The sequence below is a fragment of the Gobio gobio genome, assembly GCF_949357685.1.
Source record: "Gobio gobio genome assembly, chromosome: 8".
NCBI classification, from domain to species: domain Eukaryota; kingdom Metazoa; phylum Chordata; class Actinopteri; order Cypriniformes; family Gobionidae; genus Gobio; species Gobio gobio.
Genome location: NC_137114.1, coordinates 47,224,781 through 47,242,181, shown reverse-complemented (window position 1 = coordinate 47,242,181; position 17,401 = coordinate 47,224,781). Strand labels below are relative to the sequence as shown.

At 38.3% G+C, this 17,401-nt stretch overlaps 1 long non-coding RNA gene across 1 annotated transcript; it reads right to left on the bottom strand.

The window, feature by feature from the left end:
* Window positions 1–7,510: 7,510 nt before the first annotated feature.
* On the bottom strand, window positions 7,511–17,020 carry LOC307129920. Its single transcript, XR_013816963.1, has 3 exons — window positions 16,915–17,020; window positions 13,877–14,122; window positions 7,511–8,713 (listed from the first exon to the last, which is right to left on the bottom strand). It is a non-coding gene; the product is annotated as an uncharacterized lncRNA (long non-coding RNA).
* Between the last annotated feature and the right edge of the window lie 381 nt (window positions 17,021–17,401).

Here is a 17,401-nt window from a genome sequence, read left to right as displayed (position 1 = left end):
AAGGTTTATTTTGGAATAATTTGAATATGACTATTACATTTACAACTTTATAACGCAAAATTATCCAAAAAAAAGTTGTTGAAGTTAAAGTGAAGCTCCTGACAAACTTAATTTGACAAAAAATTTATTGTTTATATATGCATGTGTGAACACTCTAAGATGATGTATTTCACAAACAAATCAAAGAAAAAAAGTGCAGCTCCTCACTCCTCTATCATCGCTCTCCCAACGCCCCTTTGATAAAGACAAAAATTAAACAACCATTGTGTCACTTTTTTATTCCCTTTTTCACAGTTAAAGCCTTTTGGTGCCCCACATCAAGTTGATCTAGATGAAATGCTCAGCAGGGTCAGACAAAAACAGATGACGAAGAATCGACACACACTAACTGCAAAAGAAGTAAGAATTAAGATGAAGTATTAAGTATGAAACCATCAGAAACCCTTTAGTCCAGCACCACCATTTTCCAGAACTGCAACCTACCTGGAGTCTCCTGAAGTGCAAGGTGTCAGGATCTCACAGACTTAAGTTAGCTAAAGAATCCTAAAAAATGACCCCCACTTAAAGGTTAAATAAACCCTATACCTACTTTTTTTAGTTAATGATCTGCAAGACTGGGGCTTTATTAATGCTGTTCATCGATTCGAGTAAATGTCTTGACATTTGGGAATAAAGTGTTTTAATTCTATGAAATATAGTGTAAAACCGTGTAAAACAAGTGCTGCCCTCTTAAGGTTGAACGGTGGCTACTGCAGTTGAATTTTCCTATTGGACGTTGTGGGTCATCGTGACGTTGGATCTTCCAACGGCTCACTACCTATGCCCCTGGCACGAGCTCACCACGCCCTCAGAAATGTTTTCCCCAATCACATGAAGAGAACGGCTTCACTCCAGTATGAACTGTCATGTTACATGAAGTAGAAACATTATGAATGAAATTTACATGACACTAATGAAGAAAATGCGGTTAAATAATGCAGCTGTCAGTACACATCAGGGGTTGCTGTCATTTATAATAATATCTTTAGTATTACTCAGAAGTCTAGTTTCAAATATAATTCCTTTGAAGTCTTAGTGCTTTATGTGACGTTATGTAGTGTAAATGATAAATCCCTTTTAACATTTGTGTTGGCTACTGTATACAGTACATTACCATGGCACAATACAAACTTTACCAAAGAATTTGCAGATTTTCAATCAGAGTTAGTACTGGCTGCAGATAAAGTATTAATTGTTGGTGATTTTAATATCGACGTAGACAATGAAAAATACGCATTGGGATTGGCATTTAGAGACATACTAAACTCTATTGGAGTTAGGCAACACGTGTCAGGACCCACTCATCGCCATAATCATACTTTAGACCTAATATTGTCACATGGAATAAATGTTGAGACCGTTGAAATTCTGCAGCAGAGTGATGACATCTCAGATCATTACCTAGTATCATGTATACTTAATTTAGCTAAGGCTGCTAAGCTGTCCCCTCATTTCAAATATGGCAGGACCATCACTGGCGGCACTAAAGATTGCTTTTTAAAAAATCTTCCTCATCAGTATCATCTGCTCAGCATCCCAGATAGCCTAGAGGAACTCGATGTTGCAACAGAAACTATTTGACTCTCTCTTTCCCAGCACTTTAGACACAGTTGCTCCCCTGCGCTTAAAGAAGATTAATGAAATGAGTCCAATGCCGTGGTACAACGCAGGGCCGGCCCGTGGCATAGGCGGAATAGGCAAATGCTAGGGGCGCCACTCATCCATAGGGGCGCCAAAATGCATTAATGATACTATTTTATAAATATTAATTTGAAATATTACCAAATAAAGCGCAAAAAACGTAACTAAGTCCCCCGCATCTTCCCGGTCCGCCTCATCAATCTCCCCCCGCCGAGCTACTTGAAGTGCGTCAGAAATACAACGTGAGATCAGTTTATCGTTAGGGGAATTTGTTGTGCGGCGTCGCCTCTCGCCACATAACGCAGACAGGATTGCTTTCATTTTTTAGGGTGCTTGGCCGCTCGCGCCAGGTGTTGACACGGTGTAAGTTGCCTGATTATTTATGGCCGAATTGAAGTGTCTAAAAAAAAGACAAAAGCCCTCTGATGCAGGGAAGATAAGGGATACACTGCTCTTCTTACATAGTATTTGTGTCTTTTTTCTAGTCTAAATATCTAAAAATTCTTAAATCAAGGTGCATTTACTAGATAAGTAAAATAACAGAAAATGTACGAGTGTTTCCACAACTTAGACTGAAAACATGTAGTGCTAAACCTTGATACAAAGGGCACCAAGTAAAATCTTGCCTAGGGCAGCAAATTGGTCAGGGCCGGCCCTGGTACAACGAGCACACTCTGGCCCTTAAAACAGCAGCCAGAAAAATGGAGCGCAGCTGGAAGAAAACAAGGGTTTTTCGCAATTCGTCAAAAGTGAGCATGATCGCATACAGAAAGGCCAGATGCTAGATCTGCTTATTTCTAGACTTTCTTAGAATAAAACAAACACAACCCTAGGTATTTATTTGATACAGTAGCTAAATTAACCAAAAATAAAGCTTCAACTTCTGAGGGTTGTAAACAGCACAGAAGAAAATTCTAACCATCCAGCCGTCTACTACAGTATCACATCAGACAGAGCATTGCAGTGTCACTGAGGATAAATTACACTCATTCACTGCTATAGGAGAAGAATTGGCTAAACTCGTTAAATCATCAAAATCAACAACATGGATGCTTCACCCTATACCGACTAGGCTATTAAAAGAGATGCTACCAGAGGTCATAGATCCTCTTCTTAATATCATTAATTCATCCTTGACATTAGGATATGTACTGAAAACTTTTAAGTTTGCTATTATTGAACCACTTATTAAAAAAACGCAACTTGATCCTACAGAATCTCAAATCTACCCTTTCTGTCAAAAATACTTTAAAAGGCAGTGTCTTCACAATTATGCTCCTTTTTTTTTTTTTTAGAAAGAAATGGTATCTGTGAGGATTTCCAGTCAGGATTTAGACTGTATCATAGTACTGAGACTGCTTTCATCAGAGTTACAAATTATTTACTCTTATCATCCAATCATGGCTGTATCTCTCTATTAGTGTTACTAGATCTTAGTGCTGCATTCGATACTATCGACCACAACATTCTTTTGAATAGACTCGAAATTTATGTAGGCATTAGTGGAATTGCATTGGCATGGTTTAAATCATACCTATCTGACCGTTATCAGTTTGTAGCAGTAAATGAAGAGATATTACACCGATCACAAGTTCACTATTGATTACCGCAAGGCTCAGTGCTAGGACCGTTGCTTTTCACCCTGTACATGCTGGAAGCTATGGGAGATATCATTAGGAAGCATGGGGTTAGTTTTCATTGTTATGCTGACAATGCTTTACATTTCTTCATGCCCTGACAAAACTTATCAATTCACAAGATTAACGGAATGCATAGCTGATATAAAAAATTGGATGACTAGTAATTTCCTACAACTTAATTCAGAATTATTTTTTTGTTTAATTATTGGACAAAAAAGCTCCACAAGTAGTAACCTAGAATACTGTCTAATGATGGCTGCTCTGTCAAGTCCTCGTCATCAGTTAGGAAACCTGGGTGTGCTCTTTAATACCAATCTCTCATTTGAAAGCCACGTTTCTAACATCTGTAAAACTGCATTCTACCATCTTAAAAATATATCTAAATTACGGCACATGCTCCCAATGCAAAATGCCAAACAGTTAGTTCATGTGTTCATGACCTCAAGGCTAGACTATTGTAATGCTCTACTGGGTGGTTGCCCTGCTCGCTTAATAAACAAACTCCAGCTGGTCCAAAATGCAGCAGCTCGAGTTCTTACTAGAACCAAGAAGTATGACCATATTAACTCACCGACACGGCATCCTAAATGAACCCGTCTCCAGCATGATGACTCCAATCGTTCGAATATTCCTAATTAATAATTGTTTAATTGATATGTCATCCTCAATAAACCCGTCTCCGGCGTGCTACCTTCGATCTTTTGAATATTCCGATCTAATATGACCCCTGACCTGTAAAGTTGCCAGAATAATAATAATACACTGTTTGTTAATTGGCCAGAGGAGAACTGGCACCCCGACTGAGCCTGGTTTCTCCCAAGGTTTATTTTTCTCCAATAGGTCACCTGATGGAGTTTTGGTTCCTTGCCACTGTCGCCTTTGGCTTGGCTTGCTCAGTTGGGGACACTAAATTTTCAACTAAATATCAAAATAAATCTAATTACTAAACTAAATTAACCATATAAACTAAATTACTGATCTGCCCACATTGTCACTGTCTGATCATTGAAATGCGTTAGATGACATCACCGTTTTCTCCAGAGCGGCTGTACGGCCGAATCAAATTCTGTTGCATTATTTTCCTGTTTAACACTGTGAAGCTGCTTTGAAACAATAAAAAAAGTTGACTTGACTCCAACTTCTCCTGATCATTTGGTTGACAATAATACTGTACATCCCAAACATATTTATTACAGTATTAAGAAAGAATGATGAGTTATGTGAGGAACTAATACACACATGATGATAACCTAGATGACGAACAGCTGTGATGATTAATGTTCATTAAATACATCAATCAAGACAAGTTGTTTCTGTTTTATTTCTCATAATTGCATGTATCAAAAGACAATTTAGTACATCATTAAAATACATGAAGCTAATTCTCGAGCTAGTGAGAGCCAGGGCTTTTCCTCGCATGTAAACACAACCTCTCTGGAACGTCACACAAATCCATAATTTCACCAACAAATGGAAGTTATTTCAGAAAACGAATCAGAAATAAATCACAAGAAACTAGTAAGATCGCAAAACCAACATGATAAAGCGGGTTAAAAATATTTTTTTTCGAGATTACACATTAAAGATGAGACGTACTTATTCAGTTTATTTGTATTCCCTGAACAATCATCTCAACAAATTTTCCAACAAAAATACGACGTGTGTTACGGAATTGTGTAATTCTGTTGGTATGTATTTATATGTGTACATGTATTTATTTAATTTTCCTCCAGTCTTTTGTTATTGTTAGTTTTTGTGTTTGTTTTGCTTTGCTGTCTGTGTTAACAGGAATATTGCAATCAGCTGTGAGATGGTTCCGTCCCTTTGATGATTGGGTTACCGAAATCGAGGAGGGTTTAAAATCATCCCTCCCACTCTCATACCCCTTTTCCACCAAGGCAGTGCTAGAGCTAATTCAGAGCCAGAGCTAGTCCCAGTTCATAGTTGGTTCGACTGAGGAGCCTTCTAAGAACCGTTTGCTTTTCCACATGCTGAGAGCCACAACAGAGCCATGCCCATGTCTTACATCACTGTATACGTTTCATCTTTCTCAGCGGGGCAGCGGCAGTGTTGCCAAGTCCACGGTTTTGCCGCGGGCTGTTTTTTCATGTCCGCGGGATGAAGCGACCCCAATTATGTGATATTTAGCCCCGGGAATGCGAGAAGGCAACCATGCCAAAAAACACATATTTTACCCCAAATGTGATTTTTACTGGGGAATGTTAAGCTACGTTAAGCTTATGTCTTTTTGATTTTGTTCGTGTGGATGTTTTGTAGGGTTGACCTGCCCTTTACTTTGGGGAATTCTGTTTGCTTTGTTTTGTTAGTGCAGTTAGGAAAGTTTGTTGGATTTTATTTTTGATTACCTCGAGGGAAGTTAATTTGAACTTTATTTATTACTGGTTTTTGTTTTTTCTTTGGGCCTTGGGTCTTCCTGACGAATGCACATCCATTTTTCAGTTACTTTTGGAAAGATGCATTCCATTTACTTATACTTGTTAACTTTCTTTATATTAATAAACATTTAATTAATTCTTTGAACTTTTTGATTCATTGACTTTAATTATTTTACGGTCTGAGGACTGGGCAGGGGAGTCATATTTCTTTTTCTCTTTATTTATTTATTGCGGTCTTATCCCTAGAGGGATCGTAATACTGAGCAGCTTTAGCACTCTCTCCAGTGACAGTCCCAATACAGTTACATTTTCAGTCAGATAAACAGAGGAAGCTCCCGAAAAACCAGAGTTTCTTTATTTTATGACATATGCGGAGCTAAATATGGATATTAGACACTCCGGTATAAATTTAAGAGACGAGACGCACTGACAGATGATAGCCTATATGATATATCTGATTTCTTCAAGCAGTCGTATTTACCATGTTTACTGTGGTAATGGTTAGTGCAAATAGTCTTTTGCATGGCATATCAATATTTCTGCCTTATACAGTGATCAGAATCGCAAACAGAAGTTATTCAAACACTCACTGCTGTCTGAAAGTCATTTGAGCTAAATTATTTTAAAAGTCTTTAATTCTGATGTTAGCTGGTGTGTGAAATCATCCGCAGCGCCGGCACTGCCGTCTCCAAACTCAGGTAAACTCCGCCTTTGTTTGTAGCTCAAGCCCGTTCAAGCCCGAGCTGTACGGCTTTGGACCAAGGTATTCGGTGGGCCAAAACCCTTGGCCGTTGGCCCAGAGGAAGCCCTAACGAGAATTAAAGGGGCACTTCAGCACTGGGAAGATGAATGTGTATTCAAACTGGGTCATTTATGTAGCAGAAATTTGAAATAATTTTTGAATTTGGTGCCTTCTAGACCGAGAAAAGACAGAAAATGAATTTGTCTCATGTGGATGAAAGACAACAACTCCCAGAATGCACTTCGCTGCCCAACGAGGCCACTCCCAAAGCCAAGGCCACTGGTTATCACTTGCCCACCACGGCACCGCCCCCAACATCGTTTTGATATTCATAGTAATAAAATGTTTTTGTTCAGATAGAGAACAGACACTACTATTAAAATCTGAATGTGTCTTTTCAATAAAGTGTGAGTGAGAAATGCAGAAATGCAGCAGGAGTCAGATTTCATTCATCACGAGAGAAGAGCTGAAGTAAGCGCGGCTGTCATTCACGGTGCGTGTCCAGTCTGGCGCGTTTTCAGATCATGCCAATGGAAGCTTAACTTTCATAGGAATTCATTGAAAAGTTGAAACACTCACTTTGCTCCACGCCGCTCCGTTATGAATGCCCGAGCCGAGCGGCAGCGGCCATGCGCATTTATATTCTGTGAGTGAGATCTCTCCCCTATGGGTGGGTTGATAACATGTGGAACAGCTCCTTCTACTGGCTGTAGTCTCTAGCCTCTGGCCAAAAAATCCTCAGATGAGACAAAAGGATGATATTTGCGTCAATCGGAGGACTTTTTCCAGAAATAAAATGCATAATTCTCTCATCTCAGGGGGACATGAGGGGGGAAAGTACCATAATTCGAATATACTACCGGGGTTCTACTGATTCAAAGCTTAGTGCTAAATCGCTGAAGTAACCCTTTAACAAAATTAATCATATTTTTTAAAGAAAGACAATACAATTATAAAACATATATGGACCTTTTATATGAAATATATAATCTTGCATGTAACATCTTAAAGCCATATATTATATATATATATATATTTTAAAGCAATTTTTTGATCTATGATAGGGCTTGGATAAAACAAAAAGCACAAATCAACAATAGCAAGAATTATACAGTAATCGAATACATATGATGAAAAACAGTATCACTTGGTTATAAATAAGCACTTGATCCTTCAGGCTCTGTAGTACACTCTGATTTTGTGCTTTTAGGAAAAACTCAGTATTTGACATGAAACACATGCTGCTCACTTGCAACATTTTCTCACATGAGTATGAAGGCTTGATAACTGTCTGAAACACTTCTCACACTGAGTACAGTGATACGGCTTCTCACCAGTATGAACTCGCTCATGTGATTTCAGGTTTCCAGACTGAGCGAAACTCTTGTCACAATATGAGCACTTGTAAGGTTTTTCTCCAGTGTGAATTCTTTGGTGCTCTTTCAGAAGACTAGATGTAGTAAAGCTCTTCCCACAGTCACAGCACACATGATCTCTCACTTCATCATGTGTTTTCTGGTGTTGCTCAAAATTCTTCAGTCGTGAAAAACTCTTTCCACAGAGAGAACACACATGAGGCTTCTCATCTGAATGAACTATCAGGTGTTTTTTTAGTTCTGATGATGAAATAAAATCTTTTCCACACTGATCACAGTTAAATGTTTTTTTCCCAGAGTGACGGAGCAGATGAACACTGAGACCTGATCCGTGAGAAAAACTCTTTCCACACTGAGTGCATGTATACGGTTTCTCTCCAGTGTGAACTCTTTGGTGCAGTTTCAGATGGGCAGCTCTAGTGAAGCTCTTCCCACAGTCACAACACACATGATCTCTCACACCTGTGTGTGTTTTCTGGTGCTGTTTAAAACAGTCCAGTCGTGAAAAACTCTTTCCACAGAGAGAACACACATGAGGTCTCTCATTTGAATGAACTATCAGGTGTTGTTTTAGATCTGATGATGAAATAAAATCTTTCCCACACTGATCACAGTTAAATGTTTTTTCTCCGGAATGACGGAGCAGATGAACACTGAGACCTGATGCTTGAGAAAAACTCTTTCCACACTGAGAGCATGTATACGGTTTCTCTCCAGTGTGAACTCTCATGTGTGTGTTAAGGTTTTGTTTTTGTCTGAAACTCTTTTCACACTGAGAGCAGGTGTGCAGCTTTTTGGCTTTTGTTTCTTGAGTTTTGAAGTCACAGAGTTTCTTTACATCATTTAGTTTGTGTCGTTGCTCCTTCTCTTCCATCTGGTCTAAAATAAACAAATACAATTGTCAGAATCAGTTCAATGAGGTTAAATGTGAAAATTATAAACACTTAGCAGAAAACAAGACAGTCTGTGTGAGTATAAAGTATCGGTAACACTTTACAATAAGGTTTCATTAATTAACAGGAACTAATAATGAACTGCACTTCTACTGCATTTATTAATATTAGTAAGGATGCACGATGAGATGTTTTGGGTCAGATACCGATTTTAACATTATCCGGTCGAACCAGTTCACCAAATCGGACTGAATCATTCTAAACGGTTCGCGTCTCGAGTCAGCACTGATCCACAAGTTACTAAAGTAATTAACTTTCTGACACGAGTGACAGTCCCTCTGACTAGAAATAAACTAATATCCTGAAGTGTATGTTACTCTAGTGACAGTCCTGCCAACCTTGAAGAAACTTTATGAGTACCCCCCCCCCCCCCCCACCCGCGGGCCCCCAGCGCACCCGACAGCCCACCGCCAATGTACGCTCCACCCACCCGTAAGAAATCTATGAGATACCTAACACTAAAATACATAATATACACAATATACTTTCACCACTTACAATTTATTAGTTACTCCATAACCAAATACAAGTAGACCATAAATGTTATACAGTTATTGCACCCCCATCATTGTGTTCAGGATATTATAAACAAAAAAGGCTGATGATGGTTAAACGTCATACAAAACTAGAACCAAAGACAGACTAAACACGAATAGCAAGATTAAAAACAAGCTATTCAAGAGCACTAGTAAAAGTGTTTGTTTTCCAGTAGATGGCAGCAATCTTTTTTTCACATTTTAATTATCCATAACAACCCCAACAACCGCTTGCCTTGCACATCTGCTAATAAACGATGGGCAAAGTTTTTCGATAATTTTTCTTACCTTATTTTTATTTTTTTTTGCTGTGGATGTTATTGAGCTTGTGGACGTTTAGCTCTTGCGTTCTTCTGAACATCTTGCGCTGCCATTGCCCGATGCCATTTTTATATCACTCCATAATCTGTCTATTTTTTAAATGCCTATTCCCCGAGTGGTAGGCTACAATAACTGGCTGTTTTAAAATATAACTAATATCATAACAAAATAACCCAGGCAGTCTCATCTACGAGACCAGGCCCTCTATACTGACAGCTGGGCTCATAGCTTGCAGGTTTGCTTAGTGAACTGTAACAATATTTAACAATGCATATATATTTTTTCATTTGATTGGTTCAACCACCACCCGCCCGAATTTCATTAAAATATAATTTTTCGTTAAGTCATCCGCCCGATCTGCGGCTGTAACCGCCAACAGTGTCACTCTATGAGGCAGTTCAGCCATGGCATGCAAGCCTGTGTTATCCGGCCTGCCTGGTTTGCTTGAAGCACTGAATTGAAATGTACGTGTGCGGTGCAAAGCATTTGGCTAGGAGGGGCATGTAAGTGGAGGGTTAAAATGAAGCGCTCTGATTGGCCGAAAGCTTTTCACTCCACTAACACGCTGTGACTCAGCAGCAGAATCTACGTTATAGATTGCACTGAAACCGGACGAAATGCGAAATGCAACAAAATGCGTACATAGAGAGCAGCGAATCGTACAAAAATGCGTATATGTTGGCAGGTCTGTAGTGACTCCAACAGTTCACTGAACTGAGACATGTTGTGCTGAGAGAACTGATGAGAACTAAGCAGCTGATACGGAGCATGTGTGTGTACTACCGAACGTACAGCGGTTCTCGAGTTAACAGTTCTCGAATCCCGAATTCTTTCGGACACGTCCGATACTGACAACCGATGATCCGATGAGCTGAGCATGCGTGTACTACCGGATCACCAGTACAGAATCGAGAACCGTTTCTTTCGAACACGTTCGATGAGAACCGATGAGAGACTGAGCAAAGTGAGCATGCGTGACAGCACCGTCTGAACCGAACTGTTTCTCTCGGACAGTTGATGCTGTGCTGATAATATGAGCACGGGTGAACCGAGGACTTGTGTAAGTTTATGTTATGTCAATGTAAATTTATTTAATCTGTGTAAACATCCGCGTTTGCACGACCGTGGCTGTATTGAGTGCTTTTGCAAAAAGTAAATGCAAGAACTTATCCAAGATGATGATGACAATACTTATTATTATTATTATTATACTAAGTTATGATTACAAATGACTTTATATGAATGTGTTTTAATGCATTTTCATCCACTGGGATGATAGAAATTACGTCATTACGTGAGAACGTAAAAGAACCGGTGAACCGTTTTTTTTTCTGAACTGGATCATTGAAACGAACTGTCAGAAGAACCGGTTCGCAGAAAAAAAACAACAACCTTCCCATCACTACCTCTTATGTGAAATTGTTTCATTAAAATAGATAGTGTTTTGATCATGTTTTAAATCAGCAAAGTAAAAAAACAAACATACATTAGCTTATAGCCTACTAGCTAGTTTATTAATGCATTATGCTGTTAAGGCCGTCTTTCCCCTGTTTGATTTCGAGCTGCATGGCTCCGCCTCCACGGGTCCTTTTTTATTTGTTTAATTAGTTCAAAAATAATAGTGTACATATTTGGTTAAAATCGATTCCCTATTTTTGTTTTCGAAACTTGTGTTGGTTTGTCCGATCGATTGTGCAATCGATTTTCGAACGTAAAGTGACAGCCCTAGAGATGAGGTTCAGGCATTCATGTCCTCATATATTGAGGCAGCAGAGGCAGAAAAACACTGCAAGTTTCAGTATGTGTGTGTGTGTGTGTGTGTGAGTGAGAGAGCTAAATGAAACCACACGTCTGCGCCATTCATTCACACAGAGTCTTTTTGTGGCTTAATATTCACAGACACCAGTATATATCATGACTTGATTTAAGTGTACTGACCTATGTTTAATTCATTCATCAAAACTTGACATTCCGTGTTATGCAGTAAATTCCATTTTTATGACTGGATTCCGTCTACGTTTTCTGCATCGAGGCAATGAATCCATATGAAAGTTATTAAGTCAAGAGTAGTGAGTGATTCTTTTTTTGGTTGGCCTTTTGTTGTTTGATTAGCATTAAAACACAGACATCAGCACAACAGGAATATTACAGGTAACACTTTACAATAAGGTTAACTAACGTTAACTAATGAAACCTTATTGTAAAAGTGTTACCATATTACATTATAATCTTAGATTATGCAGCAGACATTATACAGCTCAGTGCCTTCACGCAGTTCATTAATAAACCAATAAACCATGTAAATTGATCGTGGGTGTATCTCTAAATCTTGCTTATTGTTAATTTTAGGGCTGAACGATACATTGAATTTTCATCGTCATCGCGGTATGTATTCCGTTACTGCCCAACACTGAACACGACATGAATCATTAAGACATGGGAACAGTATAGCTAACAGTATCGCAATATTAAACAATGTTATTGCACATTGCAGCTTTTCTTCATATCGCGCAGCCCTAGTTAATTTCAAGATTTACAAAAGTTGTATTTGTTAACATTTATTAAAGGGGTCATGAACTGGCTTTTAAAAAAAAAAATATACTGTTGTCTGAGGTCAAATTATGACGTTTGCGTGTTTTTTACATTCAAAAACATCATAATGAATAAGTAATAGGCTATTTTCTGCCCTGGTTTTGAGGCCCTCTTATAGCCACACTGAAGACTTGGAATTAAATGCCCACGGCTAGGATTGGATAAGATTTGCATATTTAATGAGCTTCAGCCCCCCTCAGTACAGTACATTGTTTTGAAAGCGTGTGGAGAAACACTCATAGGACTCGCAAAATGCCTTTATCAAACAAACACAATGATTTATCTCTCATTACTTGGCCGGCCCGATCAGTGAATATAAACGTACACACACACACACACACACACACACACACACACACGTCTGGTGCGCTATCCTTCTGGGGACTCACCATAGGCGTAATGGTTTTTATACTGTACAAACCGTATTTTCTATCCCCTTACACTGCCCCTGCCCCTAAACCTAACCCTCACAGGAGACATTCTGCATTTTTACATTTTCATAAAAACTCATTCTGAATGATTTATAAGCTTTTGTGCCCGTGGGGACCTCAATTTAGGTCCCCACGGTGACACGAGTCCCCATGAGTCTGTCTACAGTCAGGTTGAAGTCCCCACCAGGCTAGACGTGTGTTCACAAGAAAGGAATGTTATTTCACTATTTAATATAGCGCCTCGGCAGGCCGGTGATACGTTTTTGTAGCCGTCTGAAAAACACATAGCCCCGGGACGTTGGACTTTGCGAGCCCTGGCCCATAACGTTACAAGTCTGAGTCTGATCACGAATGAACCAATAACACCTCAAATAAACGATTCTCCAGCGTGCTAAGATGTGTAATTAATAGCTATCAAACGATCTGTAACAATGCAATACAAACACATATAACAAACATGTTTTACTCACATAAGTGTTGCACCATTCCTGTCAGATCCAATATAGAAGGCACAGCGTTGTGTTTTAACCTCAATATGTCTGCAAATCCAGTCTCAACCTGTTTCTTGTTTACAAACGATTCCGTGGTGAAATGAAGCAAACAAACGCGCAATGTCTTACACACGTGAGCTGGAGCCGGCATGTTTATTGCTCAGTAGCGCGACCCGTTTAGCTCCACGAGTCGGTGGGCGGGCTTGAGGCGGCGCTTCTACATCCTATAACGTCAGTGGTCGACATATTCTGAGAGCTCTGGTTTTCTGGGCCTGGTGTCAATAAAATCTTTTCTTTAACTAACAAGGACGTTTTCAGCTCTGAAACTTACAGGATATTCTAATATCACAATGAACTTTAATATATCAAAGCTCAAAGGAAAGTTGATTTCTCCATTCATCACCCCTTTAAGTAACGTGAACCAACAATGAACAGCTGGATTTTTATTAACTATCATTAACAAATATGAATAAATATTGTAACAAATGTATTGTTGATTGTTAGTTAATACATTAACTAATGTTATCAAATGAGACCTTATTGTAAAGTGTTAAAGTATCTTTAATGTGCAAAGGTCAGTTCTGTCATTCACTACGATTAAAACTGATAAAATATGATCATTTAGATGCATGTCTCTATAATTTATCATCCATATACTGGTTATTATTTCACAGCTACTAAAGCAGTCAATAATGAATAATCAAGAATGGACACCAACCTATTTGTTCCTCAGTATCTTCATGTTTTATTCTGGATAGATCTGGATAACTCATGTCTTCAATCTCCTCTTTAATAAACTCCATCTTTAACAGTCACACAGATTTCAGTTGCACCTGGAGTTTGTCCTTCTCTTGTAGGATGATGTGAATATTCCCAGTATTTATTGGTGAATTGTTGTGGGAGGGGCTTCACTGCAGGTGTGAACTGAGATCACTGTGAGATACTGACGCCCACAGGACCAGATCTGGAGAAATCAAAGATAAGTTACTGAATTTACACTGGATTAGACCTGGCTTCATTTTTATTTTGTTCATATTTTTTTCTGAAGAAAGACAAACATAATATAGCTGCAAGCAGCAATTGCGGGGCCAAGCCCAGAAGGCACCGCAAGGACAGCAAATAGCTCAAACAGCAAGTACAGCAGCACAGCAAGTTCTGCAGCACAGCACACCATTACACACAATTTTATAAAGTTGCCCAACACGGGACTCGAACCCACAATCTCTGGGTCTTGTGCCTGCAGTTTATCGTGTTGCGCCACTGGGCAGACATGCTTTCAAACAGCTGCCAAGGTTCCTTACTTAAAGTGAGAATCAACTTAGAATGAAGATTTTTTTTGTAAAAAATGCACTGCATGTAATATTTAAAAAGTTCAGATTAGATCATTCTCAGAATAATTTAATGTCTGGAAAAGAAGCAAATTTTAGAATTAACCAATTGACATGCTAAGCTAGCTAGTATAAAGACACAAACACAGGCAAGGTCAACTTCAGAGACAAATTTCTCAGGAACGGTAGTAACTATCAAGAATCCGTTTAGTCATTTCTGTGCGGCTCAGTCCAAATATCATCAGAGCAAACTTTGGACAAAATTGGGCAAAAACTGAAGGAAGAGTAGCGAAAAAACTGTTTTTCATTTGCGTCAATATGGCGGACAGTCAGATGTTGGGAAAATGACAAATGAGATATCGTTGAAATTGGCATAAATCAAGGAACATAATGACATAAAGAAATTACATTTTGAACTTTGTTTTCAAAAGTTATGAGCCTTTTTGCAATAAAACCTTATATCGCTGGAACACTAGGTGGCGCTGTTCTGAAACTTCTAATGTATGTTCAGGACATGCTGTCGGTCATGCATACCAATTTTTGTGCAGATATGTTAAATATTTTAAAAGATATTGCAATTTATGACAAAATTCAAAATGGCAGACACAGGGTTCATCCGATCCTGGCATATCCGGTATCCACTGATTTGGCATGACACGAGGAATCCATAGACACCAAGATTATGATTTTATGGCAAAGCGTTCAGAAGTTATGAGCAGAAATAGCCATTTTCCATATCTCACGACCTGTAGGTGGCGCTGTTCCCAAATTTGGCATGGACCCCCAGATCATGGGTCCGATGAAGCCTACCAAATTTTGTTTTGATTGATCAAAGTTTGGCCGATATACAGTTTCAGAACCAATTTTGGGTCGACCTCTTTAAGTTTGAGACAGTATAACTTTTGAATAAAGATAAATAAAAAAAATCTGTTCAGTCATTTCTATGCAGTCTTCTCTAAAGTTCATGTGAGCAAATTTTGGACAAAATTGGACAAATTTTGAAGGAGGAGTAGCAAAAAAACTGAATACTGTACTTTTCAAAATGGCTGCTACTGTAATGGGCGGGGTTTTGATGTAAGGTCATGAATGTGATCAGCATGATGAGAGAAATCAGGTGTACTAAGTTTCATTTTTCTACCTCAAAGGGTTCAAAAGTTATAACAGTTTCAATGTTGAAATTTTGAACTGGTGGTGGCGCTATGGAGTTTGGTGTAGAGACTCCAAATTTGGTCCAATTACTTTTCATAAGCATCTCTACAATGTTGCCAAATTTCATCATTTTCCTACTTACGGTTCATAGGGCTGCCATTGACTCCCATTCGGGAAAAATAATAATAATAAAGTAAACTAACAATTCCAAGAGGGGCTACTAAATATTGATGAAAGCCAAAATATTAAATGTCATGGATGTATATTTACGGAGTAATGCACAATTTTTTTGAGGTTGGTCAATATGGAGCCAAATTACAGGAGGGTAAAAACTATTTTAAGATGAGAGCAGCTTTATTTTATTTTACAGAGAGATTGGTCAATTAGTAAAATCTGTTGACTTTTCGTGACTTCAAAAATGGGAAAAACACTTGTTGTGTTTTGTTGTGTTTGCATGCCAGTGACTGAAGAAGTATTAATGATATCCTAAAATCCTCATATATTCTGGTTCTTATCAAGCATTTTTTTTTTGTTTCATTTTAAAAGCCCCATATGGTAAAATGCAAGAGATATGGGGATCTTAATGTGGTTTCCTGAGGAAATTGGTCATTTGTTCATTTTCAGTGGTCAAAAAAAACAAACGTGGGTCACTTTGCATACAGCTGATACTTTTGTCTTTTACAGAGGAATATCTGAACAACAAATAATGTTGAAACTAGAAATGAATCTCATTTTTTCTATCAACACAATTACATAGAATATACCTGAGAGCCATAAATATTATTTTTCCAAAGTTTGTGTGCCTGTCACTCTAAAATTATTAAAGATATTTAGATATCCCTCTATTCTTAATCATTTTCAATGGGTAAAATTGTTGATTTCACATGGAATGACCCTTTAATTACATTTAAATGAAGTATTTTGTTACAAGTTAGATAACTGCATTTAAAACAAGGTTTGTTAAACTCTTGTCCAAAGTCTGAGAGAAACAACAGGACCATCATGTTTAACTGAGCTGCTGAAAAGCCTCTTTGTCTCCAAAAGTTCCCTGTTTTCCCCTCATTCATTATGCTGATGTCTGAGATCTTCTGTAAAGTGGCACATTAAGCACATTTTATTGGTGTAATAGAGTCAGAGTCTGTGAAAAACTCTCTGCCAACATATTATTACACTCTAATAATAAACCAGGACACAACGCATTTCATTGCATTTGTCCTTAAACATGTAAACTCTGGAGCTGATTAATGTTAAACTCTGTAATCTGAGAAACATCTCTCACCTGCAGACTGGAAATATAAGGCATCCGGAGAACATATTCCACTTTTGTCCTTCATTCACGATCGTTAACAGCGTCGCTTTCAGCTTCATCAACTGGTCTCTTCTTCTTTGATGTTTCACGGCGGTTGGCATCCAATTTCAATGGTGCATTACCGCCACCTACTGTACTGGAGTGTGGACCGGAGCTTAAGCAGAGATAAACTATATCTATAATACATAAAAAAAATAAAAATAAAATAATAATAATAATAATAAATAATGATAATATATATATCCCCCCACCCTTTCTTTCTTTGCAAACTATATCCTATCTGCCAAACCTGTGGCCTTTAAGAAACTAAACAAATGTTCACTTGTGTCATTTTATGTTTTTCCCAGTATTTCCTTTAGTGAATTTCCTTCAACCCCCACTCTTCTTATATCTTTTTTCCTCTTTATTCTTTCCCTCTCATATTTCTGACATTCAAATATCACATGTTCAATAGATT